Here is a 15,808-nt window from a genome sequence, read left to right on the forward strand (position 1 = left end):
ATTTATGTGTTTAATAAAACTTGGATGTTCAATTTTAATATTATCCATAAGTCGGCCGTTGTGTATCTTAATTTTAATGTTTTTAAATCAATTAATCAATTTAAATAATTTATAAAACTTCGAATAAACATTCTTATTTTAAAGAAAAAATCGCATTTTGCCTTTTATGTGTCCTCTTTCTTATTTCGGGGTTCACTTTCCTTATAGGTTGTTCACTTTTCAAATAAATTAATAAAATGCAATTAAACATACTACAGCTTGGAGATTAACCGAGCATATTCTTAAACAAGTTTCATTTTGCAAGCAGTATTCGAAACCTAACCTTTGAGGGCCCTGAAAAAGAAAAATGTCTACTATACGGAGTATTTACCGTCTATAAGAATTAGAAATATGGAAAAACCTTTTTATTTAACTCTTTTCATGAATAGCTAGCGTTGCAATTGTAATTTAAATTTTTTTTTAATTATCTATAACTTTTTGATAACACTACTACTATAACTAATTGTGATTATACTATCTTATATATTAACACTAATAACAGTTATATATGATGAACAATGAGCAAGTAATACTAATTTATTACCCAGATAAAACTGTGAAAAATAATATTATTAGCTAAGGATCTTAAATATAATTAAATAGCGGTTTGACTCTGTTAGTTTTAAAAAAAATATTTAAAAAAATGTGTGTAAAGAATATACTCTGGGCCTCCCATAAAATTAAATTTGCTAGGTAGCTAAAATAAAAGGGGTTTTTTTTAGGTCTACCTAGGGTTAGAGTGTTGGCTATGGGCAGGAGTTTTGAGGGTTTGTATGTTTTACAAAAATGTCACCACGAACATGCCCCCATGGCTTATTAGTCAACCTCTGCAAATAAAATTATTGAGGTCGGGCTTATCAATAAAATATATATGTTTTAAGTTAGAGCAACCTATAAATCTAACCACCAGATGATGGGACAAAGAGTTAGAGAAGAGGGACTAAATAAGTTCTTTATAAGGTGGATTTACATTCGCTTTAAAGGTTAACCGTAAAAACAGAGGCATTCTTTTCACCCGAATAAACCCGCCCCTCCAAGTAGCATTATATAAAAAAGAGGTTTTTGGTGACGGCGCTTTCATAACTCCACTATTCTGCGAAGTGCCATAGAATTTCCAGATTCATAGGTATGAGTTAATTTTTTTTGTTCTCAGTTGACATTATGAATAGTTCAACACTTGCTTATTTGGGTCGACGAGTTCGCTTAAGGGCTTCTTATTCCAGGGGAGCATGGTTGTGGAAAAGCTACTTTTCTGGAGGCATCGATATTCAAGTTCCGCAAGAGAAGCGGGTGACTCAGATTTGGAGTCAGGATGGTGGCTGTCTCTAGAGCATCTTAGTTTTGTAACAAGCAAGGCGAATGTGTGATCCACCGCTATTTCGTTTCTCCAAATCTGTCGGGATGAACTGAAATTATGCGTATAACAAAGAGCGGAACACAACCATTGCTGGGATATATTTCTGATAGCTTTAAAATGTTGATGGGTCCCCCATTTCACAAGCACAAAAGGGGGGGCCAACCTTATTTTTTTTTAATTGCCACCAATTTCTACAGAGTTGCAGTTTGCTTGCAAATTTTTCAAACATAGTTTGAAACTTTACCCTGAGGATATTCAGAAAACTGTCTCCTGTTTGTGGTTATCTCTCATTGCCTTCTTGTCTCCACCACAATATGAAAAGCGCCCAATTGAAGCGGGATGGAAAATTGTAGGGTGGGTCGGAGATCGAAGGCTCCAGCTTCAAGCCGTAACCTTTACAGAGTAATTTTTAGAATATACAAAACCTTTGTAACTCTTATTAAAGAAACCCAAAAAAATTTGACAATCCTGATAGGTTGTGGAGTGCATACAGTACATTTTTAGAAAAACCTTCATTCTAGCAACTCTAATTACAAGCAAAATAACCTTGAATTTTTATTGCAGACGAAAAATACTAAAAGATAGGTGCTTGTTAATAGGCTATACATGGTAATTATATGGATACATTTTTTCTACTATACATACAAAGGTACCAAGATAACCCTATTTGGGGTTTACAAAAGCTTTTGCAGAAGGGTAAGTTTAAGAAATGTTCGTTTTCTGCATTCAACTTGCATTTATACACCCACGACTTCACGAGGTTACTTTAGGCACATGGCGGCTTCAAGAGTGATGAATGAAATACAGAACCCAAGCTTAAACCAAGCACTTCCCTGCCACTATTGTAAGCATGACCCAATGGGGTCAAGTAGAGCGAATGATCGTAAAATTCCCTTCCAAGGGATATATTATTTCTCGATATTTTCCCCTTATTTAAAAATCCATCCGCTATAAAAGCGTTACTGGAGGAATTTCAAAGGCACATAACTTCTTTGTTAAAGGTTATTAACTTTTGATCTTTATATTTAAAGTTAACTAAGTCACTTGTACTTGGTAATTTAGTTTAATATCCTATTAAAGGGTTGACGCCGTTGTTGGTTTCGAGGCAACGCGTTTTTTATTTGGCCCTACTCTTGCACTTAAGTTGGATTGCGTTTTCGTTCCTGGCCGGTTCAAATTTTGTTTATTATAGTAGCAGGGCTAAGCCATTTCTAAATTTTTTCTGGTTTACTGCATCTTTCGTTGTTCCTGCAGAAAAGTTGGTAAGTTACCTGGACAAACTGTATGCGTAGAGAACAAGAAGGAGTATGGCAGCGACAAACTTGAAATCAACGCTGAAAGCATCAGTCCTAGAGATTAACATCGTGATCATAGATGACGTCCTTGCTATTGGCGGAACTATGAAGGTTTCTACAACCTTATACAATTCTTCTTTTCCTTATAGAGTTCTTCCTAAATAATTATTCTTTTTATTACAAGACCGCTGTAAACGTGGTAAAAAAAGCTGGGTGGAAACGTTATAAAATGCTTGGTGCTTATCGAAATCAACGAGTTAAAGGGGGGAAGTATTATCGGCGCGCCTTGTTACGAACTTTTTTTTTTGAAAAATAATGGGATTTATATATAATACTTTTCATCTCACGCCTCTAGCGTTTTGAAATATTAGCGCATCAAGTTCTCGTTTTCGAATTCGTTCGCTAAATATAATTTCTTAATTTTTTAAAAAATTTTGCTGGTTTAATTAAGAAAATTACGAAATACATTTAAAAACTTGCGAATACTGAACGTAGTTTTTTAAAGTATGTTCAAAGTCTAGTAAAGACGAGTCTGCACGTTTAAGGTAGTGCAAAGTAACTTTTTGTAAATATAAATAACTTTATAAGGACCTACAAATTAAATTAACAACTAAAAATTTTTAATCTTAAGAGACAACATATTTTAAGTTCCTTTCTCAAAAGAATATAAAGGGTTTGAGCTTGAGAAGCTTGACTGATTACGTGAGTAATCAGTCTGCTTTTGCAATGTGACGTTTCTTTATGGGAAAACACACAAGCGACACCTTAAGTTGTAATGCCAAAGTGATGGGGCTTGGTCACTTGATAAACCTTCTCCTTCCCGTAAGAGAGGCCTCCACTTTACAGCATGCTGGGAAAATCTAACATGTGTTAACTTCCCACAAAACTATATATAAATCGAGTAGCACAAGTTATTAAAATTAATGTGACGAGGAGGGGGTGGGGGTGGTTCGCGTTAGCCTACAAGCCGTTAAAGCTTTTGTATAAATTGCCTCTGTCCCCACTTGTTCGTTCAAAATTGCGAGTAACAGTGATATAATTTTTAAAGTCGGTAATAAGCACATGGCTAAGGAAACTGAAGAAGTATTATTTTCCCATAACATTTGCTGTTTTTTTCTTTACCCAGTGTATACCACGTAAAACACCACCTATCTTACTAACATTGTTAATAGTCAACTTCATTTACAAATTACGACCTTGTTTCTTTCTTTATTCCGTATCTTAAATATAGAAGAAATATATTTCATTCTCAGCTTATCACTCCCGTAGCATTTGTAGGCTGTCCCAGGAGTAATTTGTTGCCCACTTCTTAAAAAATGAAAAGTATTTCAGAAAAATGTTTACTATCGTACTTAAATATCTTGATTTTAAGCACGTAGTTTCTATGATATTCTATACTGGCGTTGCGGCCCCTGAAATTAAGTTAACCTACCCCCCATTTTAGTACGTTACAAAGTTGTTAGGGGCTAGGAGGTTGGGAGCTTATAAAAGATTATACTTTACGATAATTTGTATTTTACCTGTGTCTACAAAAAAAAAATCCCAAATATATAGGTTATTAAGCCCTTTTTTTACTACTTAAGTTACATTACAACTCCCTTTTTAGGTTTATTTTATTTCCAAACACCAGGTGCTCGTAATATACATATAAACCACGCCTAATCCTTCTTAGACCGGAACTAGCGGTTCGCATTATTAGGATACAATATTACCCTGCTCATAACAGCTGTTTTAATGATCTTAGTGAATTGTAAGTATAAGAACTCGGAGTTGGTAGTTCTAAATGAAGTTCAATAGCCCCACGACTCTTGAGCAGAACGCTTAATCGTCAGCAGATATTCCGTGTTATTAGTCAGCTACCAAACCATATATTAAGAAAACGGGGATTCAAATATTGGACGCAGAGAAAGTATTCAATCAGGATTGTGGAGGGAACAGGACAGTAAAAACTAAAATATAGTTAAATGAGTGTGGCAAATCAATTTTTTATGAAATTGCTATTCTTATGAGTGCCTCCCTTGTTTAAATACAGACCTAAATACCATTAAAAAGTGTAAGGATATCTTATTTACCGCTTTATGAGTTTATTTAAATTATCATCTGGTAACTTGTTCAATCAGATGGAAATCGGTCTCTATTTATCTGGTAACAAAGGCCACAAATAATGGAAGCAACGATTCTTACAATTAGACTCTCTCCTTATCGTCTCCTTCATAACCTTTAAAACCGAAATTGTGTTTAGTTTTAATTTACAAATCCAAAGAATGCAAATTTTATTATGAAGCATTAAGCAACAGATAGCCTAAATAGTAAATAGGCTTCCCTGTAAATGGCTATTCTGCAACTAATAAACCTGATTTACCTCTTTTGCTGTAAAGTTCTGGGGGCATGGTCGCTATTACACCTTAAGTTATAAAAGGGAAACCCTGAAAATGTGATATTAACAAAACCATAGAGTATATTCACTGTAATTTGTAATTAAGTAGCTTTGGATGCTGCCATTAAAGTGAATATCTAATTACTTACAGGGCGGCACCTTTCTAGGGGCAAGTGAATTCCAGTGAATCCAGCGAGTATAATCGAACTCCAAAATATGTGGTAAAGCCAAATCTTGTGGCCCCATAATACAATTGATACGGAAGTTGGTCACACTAGGCTTAGGGATGCAACTCATATCTATAAGCACTAGTAAACAATACTCTTATAACTGCACTACTGCTGCAATAATATAGTAACAGCTCACTAACATCATACTACATACTAGTAAATAGCACTATACTTTAGTAAAGATTCGTCTACGGAACAGCACTATAAACTAATATTTTGCGCGATACTTTATGTTTTAGTTAGCTATCGTCAACCAAACAGTACTCTATACCAATAACTAGCACAATACTTGCACAGCAGTAATACTGTCTACCACTATATACTTAATACGGAAGTATACGCTAAATACAAGATTTCACATATTATAGGGCTTACCCTTCTAACTTTCTATAGTAGGCATCAAGGTTAGTGCTAAGAGTATTGTTTACGTACCATTCATTACAATAAACATCGGTACACCGAAGCGAACCTGTTCAAGTAACTTAGCACGAAATAGCGCACCGCTTTAAGATCTGGTGACTTTTGTTAATCCAAGTAGCCAAGCAAGCACTACAATAGTACTTAATTAGAAGCAACTACTTATCAAACGTTATTGAGCCAAGAGCAACATCCCTTCATTGCAAGAGATGACCACCTAGCATCGCACATACCTTCTACAGCTTAATTATTGCTAACCTCGTGGCTCTAACGTGAAGTCTGTAAAAGTCAGAGGGAAAATAAAAATACGTGTAGGTTTAAGGTTAAAAAATATTAATAAAAGCAAGCTATATGTTAGAACCCTAACCACAATGATATTCTTATTTTTAAGACTTTTTAGTATTCCTCTCGCCTTAAGTTTTTACCATTTTTAAGAGCAACTGTTTAAAGTCGAGCATCAAGCTACTTTAGAACTCTCCTAGGTACATGAGAAGCTTCAAAATGTTAGAACTTAGCGGGCAACAATATTCACGTTGCTTGTGTTGTATTCAATCCAGAGAACTGGTAGCCTCCTTGAATGTTTCAGCTAAATTTCTAAAGACGCCAAACAAAGTAGAGGATTACTAGACACCGCAGAGTTGTTAGATTACTTGACACAGTGTGCTACCATTCCTACGATGCTACTCCACAGTGACGGATCAATGAGCATGAAGGCAGATAGTTTTATGTCATCTTCAAGTAGTTCTGTGAAGTTTAACTCAAGAAGGACAGCTAAACTGTTAGATAGGGTCAATCTTTAACTCCTAGTACGCCGTGCCCCTAGGGGCAGAACAGGAAATTCTTACAAACACAAAAGAGTGTACAACGCTAAACGAAAGTTGCGAGCACCACAAGGCACTCAAAGCACAGCAAGGGAGGTCTGGAATGCCCCGCTCAAAGGCAAGATAAGTAAAGTTGAAGGCAGAGGACATGCTTCAAAAAAATAAGCCTCGAGAATTTTAAGTTCTCTTATACATCTTTTCCAAAGAGCATAATAATGTGTGTTTCCCTATTGGAAAAATAGTAACATTACCCAGACCAAGAATAATTTTCTCTTGATTCATCATTATGTAAGCCATTTAAGGTGCTTTCACTAGTGAAGTCTTAGTTCGGGTCATGGATAAAAGATACGCTTCTACTATTTAGAGTTTATAAGCCTAAGAGTTCTATATCAAGATGTTTATCTAACTAAAACAGTACTTTAGTAACCAGCCCTAATAATGCTAATAAGTTATTAAGGTGGGGAGGCTGGAAACAGAGTTAAGCTTTAGCACTCTTTTATTATTATTTAAGTACATAAAATTTATACCCACTTATCAACTTGTTTTAAAAAAAATTGATGTTACCGTACAGGTAATAATCACAATTAGGGTGCCCTCCTGCGGTATGCTCTGGATAAAGCAAAACTAAATTATTTTCATAAAGCATCAAACCAACAGAGTATTTATTTATCGCCTTGGTAAGAAATTACGCGCGGTTAAAAATTACGAGATAACTGAGTCCGCATGGTTAGAAAGATAAAACAGAATTCAGGATTAGCAAACAGCAAGCTACCCTTTTAAGTGTGTCCTAGATAATAGGCTTGGAGCTCAAAGCATACCGCTAGATGGAGATAATTGTACACACTAACTTCATATTATTACAAAGTACATTTCTGCAGTAAAGACCTAGGCCTTATAAAGGGAAATAATATTTCTGCCCCCATTCTCGTTAAGGGCTGCTCTTGGCGAGTTAAGGGTTATACTAACTACATATAAAATACATGTTCTTAAAGCTATAGCATCTTCCTAGTTACGCCTGGAACCTCCTCATTCAAGACATGTCGAAGGATAGCATCATAGGTAATTTAGATATAGCAAAGAAAGACTGTAATTTGGAAAGACCTAACTTTTCTACTGAATTCTTCATGTAGAGCTAAAAGAGCTAAAAAAAAATGTATTGGCAAATCACTTCATTAGTTGAACCGATTAAGCCAGGTAACCGGTTGCTTACGGAGGGTTTATACTCGCCCGTCCCAAGCCTTGGCCCTTCTTGAGGGGAGGGTAAACTGGTATTTTCCGAAGCGATGCGTGAGTTATACTTCCAAAATTCTACACAAGTACATCCGATTCAGTGGTGCGCCCAATTCGTAACTAGAATACCATGTGGTATTTACCTAAAGGACTAATCGATGAAAACATAAAAGAATTTTCACTACCCATTATACCCTTTCCAAAACACTACCACAAAAGGTAGAGCTGAGAAAAACTACCAGGCGCCCCTTAATATATCACAATTGATAGAGCTGGCTCAGGGCACAATAATAGCTAGGGGGTGAAGCTTCTTTACGAAGCCATCGGTACAAAGATACACGGCAGTCAGCGATACAAGAAAAAATCCTAAAGAACATGGGGCCTAATCCAGTGGGCGGGGAGGTCATGGGGTCTTAAAAATGTTTTGCGTATTTCAAATTTGCAAGGCATTGTATAATATTGTGCAAAATCAGGTACCTTAGATATAGCCGTCTATGAACTCTGCCTCTGGACTGGAAACGAGGATGAAGGCTCGAATTTTGTTGTTGAACCCTAGTCAATTCTAATGCCCTTGTTGTCAGTTCATATAAACGAACATTAGGTAGAGGTAAAAGTCCTACCACGAGGAGACTAAAGCATACAATACTAGGGAAACACGAGACACAGTGCCCTATACCATGGCCTACCCATGCATACCTGGAAAGTACCGGAACCCAAGATTTATTGGGAAGCTATAAACAGTATAGTTAAAGTTCAGTTTTTCGTACCTATGAGCATAAACTTTATCCCATAAAGAATTTTTACTTGCGTTTCTACCATCCTACCAGTTGAAGGATAATGAGACGGCTGTAAATAGGTTTTCAAGGTCAAAACTAATGTAGAAGGCACTATTGATCGATACAGGGTTCGTATCTGTACTAAGAGATACATGCAAATCGATGGAGAAGATTTTTTGAATGTTTTTAGCCCATTTGCAGAGATCAAATAAGTTAAGATATTTTTGCACTTATCAGCTATGCTTAGTATGTAAGTATTTTAAATTATTGTTCATGACGGCTTTATATGTCGACCCTAGCCGAAGAATTATTTATGGAACAACCTGAAGCGTACACTCTGCGCCTAATGGTTCGAACTGCGTTAAACTTTTCAAACCTATACCTGATCTCAAGTAGTCCAGAATAAGATGGACTACCGTTTATACGAGGGCTTTATCTGCTCTGGTGTCCACAAGTGCCATATTGACTCATGTTTTTCTATACAAGGAAGAAACCACATACATTGATGAAATCGTGACTATAAAAAGCTAGAAAAGGCATCGAAGATACCAAGTATGAATGTCGAGAAGAACGATGGATTAAAACGTTACATTTGGAAATGTATATTACTACTATTCGTATACACACCAGAATGAATTATGACAAGCCTTTTAAATTATATAGGAACCTATACTTTTAACGGCGACAACCGCCTACTAAAGAATACGCCATATGTAGAACTAGTGTGGTGATAACTCTATCTCTTCATGGTATCACGTCCAGTTATAGTTTTCGCAGTGCACAGACTATCACAAAAGGCACTCAAGCCTACCACCATAAGCGTAAGCTAAAAAACGTTAATAAGATGCTTGATTTTGGTGCGAAGGGTATACGAAATCTGCTACAATAGCTACGGTACCCTCAAGCTGGAAAGGTTTTAGCAAGAGTGACTACGCGACCTGTACGGAAAACTCCCAGGGGCCCCATCCCGATTACTTGGAAATTCGTGCTGCGGATAATACACCCTCTCGACGATGGAAAATGAATTGATGGCAATTGCGGAAGCTACCAGAGAAGCCACAAGGGTAAATGCGTCTTCATAAAAGAAAGATTAGCCTATCTTACCTCATTAAGATATTTGCCTTCAACCAACACTAACCTTAAGAGTGTGTCACAATCTGGAACATCGCGAAATTTGGAAATTTCTCTGTATTGATAACTTTTGGCTCCTCTAAGGTGTCATTAGTGACCCGTATTTTTTTGGTATATCGCTCATGAAAACAATACAGCGGATATACTCAAGGTTTGCCTACTAGCAAGTTGCATTATCTAAGCACCACGTATTTTTACAGTACATGCAGGAGAGATTGGTATTAAACCTATGGTATAAGTGCATTTTATACTGCATCCCGATAATTTTTGTATTTATAATTTGTAATTATCGTTGCCTCCTATGTAAAACTCAATGTAACTGCAAACATTTTATGCAGGAGAATATTTCTTACTTTTTTTGTGTAATTTTATATGTACTTAATGGCATAATGATAGGATTTGTACAAAGTGTAACTATTTTAGGTTACATCCTGTGTCCTGGTATATTCCACTCTGAGCAATATTAAAGGAAATTTTTAAATAGTTGATCCGTTAGTGTTAAATAAGATATCGTATAAAATAATCCTAATAAACTGAGCCCTGGTTGATAACCACTAATAAATCTAACTACGTTATATAAATTCGGAACTGTTCTTAAAAAATCTGCAGGTAGTAAAAAGGTCAACATGATGAGTACGACAGCGTTATTGAAACTTAGGTTAAGCTGAGTCGTGTTAACTTAATTTAGAAATGAAGTCTGAAGTCTGTTCCCCAGTTTAAGTTTGCATTTTTTGACATTAGGTTGAGTAAAGTTAGGTGACTATAAGGTAATTATTTGCGTGATCTAAATTTGCCTTCCAATGAAATTTGCTAATGTAAACGGTTTCATGGTATCCTGCTACCGAAACATAAAGAAACTACGTTTTAGACAACCCTTGATTTTGTTGGGGCTTAGGGGGTGCAATAAGAAGAGTGTCGAAAGACTGACACCACGGTGAGACATTCCTGGTTAACTCAACTTATGGATATAGATGTAGTCAAACCAAGGCAGGTAGCTTTGAATCTATACATTAATGCAGTGTAATTCGCATATATGAGTCTAAATAGGCCATGGTGGGATGACCTGATTAATAAATAAAAGTAAAAGCAGTGACAAAATTGAACTTTTGACTTTTACTGGGTTTCATTTCTACGAACAACCAGTGTTCGACTCAAGCTGAGCAATTAATTAAGCTTTGTAAGGCGAGAGAAAAGCTCGCTTGTCGAAAGTACACTGCACCCTAAGTTGAGCATAAGCACGCCCAACTGAATTAACTAAGACCTGTATTTTTAAGTAAGCATTGTAAACATGTTTCTTAAGCTCAAGATCAGTTGATTCTTTAAGTATTTTCCTTACAAACCTAATACAATAAAGTTGTTGAATTAGCGTTACCTAAGTCAAATTTCCCAAGCCACTGAGCAAGCTTGTAAGCCAATAGACCAATAATTTAGCATTTAAGTACTAAGATTACTTCAGCTTCTTTATATGGGCTGACAGTAGGTTAAAGCCCGCTGCTGTTTCCTTTTTTTGTAGGTCTGATATTTTTTTCTTTGTGGTAAAAAGGTTTGAGTCTCAGTTTTTATGATCGGGAAGAGCGAAGAGCCGTTTAAATTTTTATTTAAGAGCTTAGACAAAAAAATTACAAGCCTACCGCTCAAAAAATACTCTCTATAATAATAACTAATTTTTTTTGAGTCTATAGGATATGAAGATATGCAGAATTTAATAAATAATTAACTTTTAACTTAACTTTTGAAGTTAAAGACGAGAGAAGTGCAACAAACTCTGAACCAACTCACGTCCGCAAAAAAAAAGTTGATGAGTCATTACGGTTAAAATAGCTTACTTGAAAAGTTTATTTATGTATTAGGTTTAATTCTATAACTAAATGAACAAGTATGTTTCCGTTTGCATACCTGAAAACTTAACTTAGGTATAATTGTTATTCTTTTATGGACGGAAGCATAATGGAAGAGTGTTGCCGGTTTCCTTTGCACCCTTGATGTCTTGTGACCTATCGATGGTCGCCAATCAAGGAATGATGATTAAAATCAGCTGTTTGCAATTTTCCGAGTCCTTGCGTAGCGATGCCATGACCACTTATTTACACCGACACTGAAAATTAGCCAAGAAAAAGTTTTAATATGATACGAAATCTTGCCTACAGCGCAAAAACGTACGTGTTTTTCTTCACTACGCCAGCAGTGGTAATCTGTAGCTAAGGCAACCGACGCGTGGAGTAAACCTTTCAAACAAAAAGACGCATATAAGTGTACGCCCAACGAGAATTTTACCCAAGACCCACCAGCCTCGTTAACCAGAATCACTTAGGAAAACGTACTCAGGTTGATAACGTCACCTTCCCACGAGCAATACATAAGGCTTTCGGCCCTGTTGCTCAACCACGGGCCCTCAATAGGGACTACGGTCCCTACAGAAATGATGAGGCTCTCCTATGGTCAGCACTGTTTTAGCGGCAAACAACATTTTGTGTGATGAGGAATACCCAAGAATGAGGTGTTTTCTTTAAAGGCATCTCGCAGTTTTTCAATAAAGGGAATTACAAGAGGAAGATGGCAAATTCCACTCGGATGACCAACCACTCCGTCATAGAACGTTTGTACCTTATAAAGAGAAGAGTAAAAAAAGGCGCCTGAATATCAACATTTAGTGGAAAGAGAGAAGTACGGTAGAATAATATTTTTAAAGATAATAATGTAAAGGTTGCTACTTTCATAAAATAAATAAGAGAGATAAACGATGACCTAGCTCTCTTAGTCTTCCGACCAATGGCCTGATCAAGAAACACAGAGTGTCCGGGTTCAATTTCCTGGCTTAGAGATTCAACAGGTCGTAGAGGCCAAAATTAATCGTGTGACCTTTAAAAAATTTTTAAAATAGAAATTTCACTGAATATAATGTTAATAAAAGGGCTCTTGAACTTTCGAGGTAGTTAGATAATAGTTTAAAGCCCATTTAATTGACCCTAAAGTTTATATTAGTTGGTTGTATGAAATGAGATCGTTCATGGCTAGCAAGTAACACATAGTCGACACCCACCTGCGATGGCGCTTACTTTTAGGTCATCAGAAGGCTATAGATTAAAAAAGAAGGTAACAAGTGAAGAACAAAGAAGGTATAAAAAATAACTATCATTATTAGGGTAAGTTATTACCATGTCAAAAAGAACAAAAATATTATAATAGTCAGTACAGTACCTCTCCAAAGGGAGCAGTAACTTTCTTTTCCTTAAGTCTGTTAAAAAACTTCGATCTAAACCAGTCCCTTCAATAATGGGGGGCTATTAAATGTATTAATGCAGTGATTAAAAAAAAAAGTCCAGTAGAACACAACTTGATCGCGATGGCCATCTTGATGGTGGGAACAGAGGCCAACATCTGTGCGAAAATTCCCAGGCCTTAATATAATATATCTAGTTGTCATACATGGTTTGTGCTAGTAGCATGTGACCTCATCTTCGTTTATCGGATTTTTTAGCGCGGTACTTTTATAGTGTTTATTACTATCTACCGTACTCTGCCATACAACTAGGCAGTATACACCTTGCTCACATATTATTAACAATGTAATCAATATAATGTGTGTAGGTGAGTGGTTTAATAGAAAATGATTCATTAGAGGTTAATAAAGGAAAAATGATACATACGAACAGACTCTGTCACTTGTAGCGGAATGGTTTTTTATTATTTTCATTCCCGATTTTTACTTCCGTTTCCCTACCGTTAACATTTAGATGAATAAGTACTGAAGTTATTCACTCTATTGCTTCTTTTAAGTAAACAGGACAGAGAGAAAGAAAAACAGCAAAAACTAACGATTCATTAACTCAAGGACTACGGCACTGCGGGTATGCGCTAATAATTTTATTTATATTTTCCAGCTAATTTTAAATATTTATTAACAGGTAAATTAAAAGTTAGTTTCTTCGTCTTTTTATTAACAATTTAAATAATACTATTAATGAATTATCTTGCATCAAAAATACAGCCAAAAAAAAAGCGAGGGGTTTTGAGAAGGGGGGAGAGAGAGAGAAAGGGAGGAAGGGGGGGTATACCATGTTAGATAACCTAAACCTTTTTTTCTCTTCCTGCTTGGTTATTAAGTAGAGATTGATTACAAGTCTATAGTATGCCTTAACAAGAAGTTTAATAAGCCATTCACTTCTGCCGTTTTGCAGGGGTTAGGGTTTTCTAGAGCAAATATTGAGGGTAGATTACTCCTATCGAAGCGAACAGACAGTGAACGCGAAATTGTGACCACTCGTAGAGAACGACTGCTTGGTGTTACTATAATACTCTCCTTAGTTTTTATTATTATTACACTTTTTATAGATATTTTTTTCCTACTTTTTGTTTTTATTATTGTACTAATAAAAAACTTTTATGAATTAAATAATAATTTTTCCAAATTATTATTAAAATACATTACATGCGTTTGGTATATCAGGGGTTTTTTTTTTCAGGTCTTCCTAGGGTTAGAATTAGCTGTGGTAGGCGTTATGAAAGTTTGAATGTTTTACAAAAACTGTCATTAGCAGAAGTCTATAATTCAATTTATATACGAAAAGATTACATTCTATTTTTACAATTACACTCTGAAAGTAAAAGTAATTAAACATTATTTTTACTAAATAAAGCTGTTATTAAATATAACTATAAAGCAAACTTCTGTAATGTATCTTATTTTTATATACAGATATTATAGTTTATTTTATATCTTTTTTAAATTTTTTTAAAATGTAAGTTTGAATAAAGTAATTCGTATAATCTTAGTTATAAGATTTATAAAATCTGATTAGTGTAACTTCGGTGTATTTTTCTTCTTTAGGTTTTAAAGGATCTTTATTTCCTAGAACTTAAGGTGTATTACACTACGAAACAATTTTATATTGTAAGCTACCTACCACCTAGAATTTTTTTTACTTGAACCCCTTTAAGGTTTAGCGTAAGTCTTCTTTATATAATTGTTTATAGTAAATTTAAGGAAACTAAAAAGTTTTTATGTTTTACTATGTATTTTTGAACAGAAAAAAATTAGATGTTATAATAAGCCTTATTTTTCCTAGGGTCATAAATATACAAACAAAACTAAATTTTAACAAATATTAAAAATTAGAAAACGTTTCCATATTTTTTGGAATTTATTACACTTGCAAAAAATAGATTTTGTACGACAAACCATTTAGTTATAAAAGATCCTATGAAAACATAAATATAAGAGCCTCAAAATACATTCAATAACTGAAGGAAGTAAAAATAAAAGTCAAAAAGAAAAGAGTACTAAAATACTTGAAGAGCTAAAAAAAAATAAGTTAAAGGCAATTAATTCAATAATTTAGACTGCTACTAAAAGAAATACCAACCAAAATATGTAAAAGGATTCACCTGGACGCAAAATCTTCCTTAAAAGATTTTATAATATAGAGTCTTTTTTGCCTCAAGCTAGGGTAGGATTTGCCACTTTTTAATTAAAATAAAATTATTAATAGCTAAATTTATAGTACTTTTTTTTTTCTCGCTTAGCTTCCGTAGAGCTTCGTCTACGTGTTATTGCGATGTTATACGAAAACATTTTTGTTCAGCGTTGCAACGAGTAAAGCGTGGAAGTTGTTAGGGTTGAGGAGAGATTGCATGTCTAGTAAGTATTGCAACTTCCACTAAGTCATTAGTTTTTAAACTTGTGCAACTTTCTTACTACATTTTTTTTAAAAATGAGAAAAGTTTTATTGATTTCCTTCTGTTTTCTGCTGACATACACGTTAAGTTTATCTACCAGGGTTAGTAAACATTTTTAAATATTTACGCTATTAAAAGTGAAAGTATAGCTATTGTTACCATGTCTGAACGCCTTTGAAGGTAAGAGCAGCTGCAATCAAACCAAAATTTGTTAGTTATAAAACTTTTTCAAGAACACTTGAACGTGTTTGTGTTGGTTTTTTTTTTCTTCCCTACGAATACTTATCAATTCAAAGTCACTTAAAAAAGTTATACTTTTATCGTTTACTGAAATTAGAGAAAAAAAGTCTCTGAGGATGAAGTGCCAGATGGCGTTATCTTAAAGGATATGGTAAATATAAATACAGCTATGTATTGAATATTGACGCCAATATTTAGTTGAAGAACGGGAGGTGTTAG

The 15,808-nt window shown here is 34.9% G+C and overlaps 1 long non-coding RNA gene across 2 annotated transcripts; it reads right to left on the bottom strand.

Annotated features, from left to right (window-relative positions):
- Window positions 1–11,519: 11,519 nt before the first annotated feature.
- On the bottom strand, window positions 11,520–13,047 carry LOC135143666 (uncharacterized). Of its 2 annotated transcripts, XR_010282870.1 has the most exons (7): window positions 13,008–13,047; window positions 12,872–12,954; window positions 12,419–12,747; window positions 12,160–12,277; window positions 11,959–12,106; window positions 11,834–11,898; window positions 11,520–11,768 (listed from the first exon to the last, which is right to left on the bottom strand). It is a non-coding gene; the product is annotated as an uncharacterized LOC135143666 (long non-coding RNA). The 2 variants fall into 2 exon arrangements; XR_010282869.1 differs by lacking the exon at window positions 13,008–13,047 and having other exon boundaries at window positions 12,872–12,997.
- Between the last annotated feature and the right edge of the window lie 2,761 nt (window positions 13,048–15,808).

The sequence above is a fragment of the Zophobas morio genome, unplaced genomic scaffold (assembly GCF_036711695.1).
Source record: "Zophobas morio isolate AGI-343-1 ecotype UQ-CSIRO unplaced genomic scaffold, CSIRO_AGI_Zmor_V1 ptg000068l, whole genome shotgun sequence".
Classification (NCBI taxonomy): domain Eukaryota; kingdom Metazoa; phylum Arthropoda; class Insecta; order Coleoptera; family Tenebrionidae; genus Zophobas; species Zophobas morio.